The sequence below is a fragment of the Pteropus vampyrus genome, unplaced genomic scaffold, assembly GCF_000151845.1.
Source record: "Pteropus vampyrus isolate Shadow unplaced genomic scaffold, Pvam_2.0 Scaffold34, whole genome shotgun sequence".
Classification (NCBI taxonomy): Eukaryota; Metazoa; Chordata; class Mammalia; order Chiroptera; family Pteropodidae; genus Pteropus; species Pteropus vampyrus.
Window position 1 is genome coordinate 6,216,714 of NW_011888815.1, and position 1,062 is coordinate 6,217,775.

Sequence of the window (1,062 nt, forward strand, 5' to 3'; positions counted from 1 at the left end):
CATCGTGCCTCCTGCGTGCAGGAGGGGCTCTGTGAGCGCTGGCTTTGCGAGTGCGGCTCCTTCGGCGAGGCACTTGCTGCGTGTGACTCTGGGCTGTGCCTTTCCTCAGCCACCTCCACTCCACGCCCCCTTCCTGCAGCCTGGGGCCCGGGGCAAGTCTGGCTGGAACACACTAAGCCGGGCCCCGCTGGCTGGGAGACCCGGGCCTGGCCTGAGGCGTCCTGGCCAGGGCCGGGGAGGGGCCCCCCTAGCCAGCCAGGCCGGGCTGAGGCGCCGTCTGCTCGGTGTCTGCCGCCGGGGCCCAGGCTGATCTGTGGGGTCACTGCCACTCACTTGTACCACAGGCCACTTCGCTTGGCCCTCTGGCCTGAGCAGCCACCTGCTCCCGGCCACAGGGGGCCCGGTGACAGACCTTTCCCTACCAACGTCACTCCCGTTCGGCTGCGTTTGGGGCCAGGCCTGAAGCGCTTCTCATGGGGAGCCAGGAAGGGCTGTTCCGAGGCTTGTCAGCCTTTCGGGATCAGGTTGCCTGAGTCTCGAGAATCTGACAGAAACCAGAACCTCCCTGAGTCACCGACACCCACGGTGGGGCCACGGAGAGATGGCCGGGGCTGGGGCGGGAGGCAGGGCTCCCTCACCCCCACCTGTGCCCGGGACGCTCTGGCAGCGCCACCACCCCGCCCCCGCCCCTGCCCCCACCCGGCGCCTGCAGGAGCTCGGAGTGCGTAGCTCAGGACAAGTGCCAAATTGGCACGAGGGTCTGGCCCCCAGCCTGGGCCTCGCCATGCCTCAGCCGAGTCAGAGATGGTGCCCGCTGGGGCGAGGAGAATGCAACCTGCCCGCCACGGAGCCGGCCTGGGGCGGATGCCGCGAGGCCCCCGGGAGCCCTTCCAGACCTGCCCGGCGGGGCGCGCAGGCAGCGGACGGGACGGGAGACCCCACTGCTGCTCCATCCTCGACGCCCCCTCCCGAAATGTCTCTGTCCCTCGTCCGAGGTCCCCAAGAGCAGGGCCACCTGTCCTGCTTCCGTTGCTCTTTCGGCCTTTCCCCCAGAGCAGCCTC